The 256-nt window shown below is 47.7% G+C and overlaps 1 non-coding gene across 1 annotated transcript; it reads left to right on the plus strand.

Annotated features, from left to right (window-relative positions):
* The first annotated feature begins 92 nt into the window (after positions 1–92).
* On the plus strand, positions 93–211 carry LOC118345741. The gene has a single exon (XR_004799225.1). It is a non-coding gene; the product is annotated as a 5S ribosomal RNA (ribosomal RNA).
* The last annotated feature ends 45 nt before the right edge of the window (positions 212–256 follow it).

Here is a 256-nt window from a genome sequence, read left to right on the forward strand (position 1 = left end):
TGGGTTTGGATCAGATCTCCGTTTGGATTGGGATCGGAAGGACGCTAGTATGTCGCTCAAGGATTATATGAATTTTAAGTAATTAGTTTGATGGGTGCGATCCTGCCAGCACTAATGCACCGGATCCCATCAGAACTCCGCAGTTAAGCGTGTTTGGGCGACAGTAGTACTAGGATGGGTGACCTCCTGGGAAGTCCTCGTGTTGCACCCCTCGTTTTTGTTTTTTCCGCCTTGCGAGATAAATTGACAAGAAGGA

Source organism: Juglans regia, unplaced genomic scaffold (genome assembly GCF_001411555.2).
Source record: "Juglans regia cultivar Chandler unplaced genomic scaffold, Walnut 2.0 Scaffold_4078, whole genome shotgun sequence".
NCBI lineage: Eukaryota > Viridiplantae > Streptophyta > Magnoliopsida > Fagales > Juglandaceae > Juglans > Juglans regia.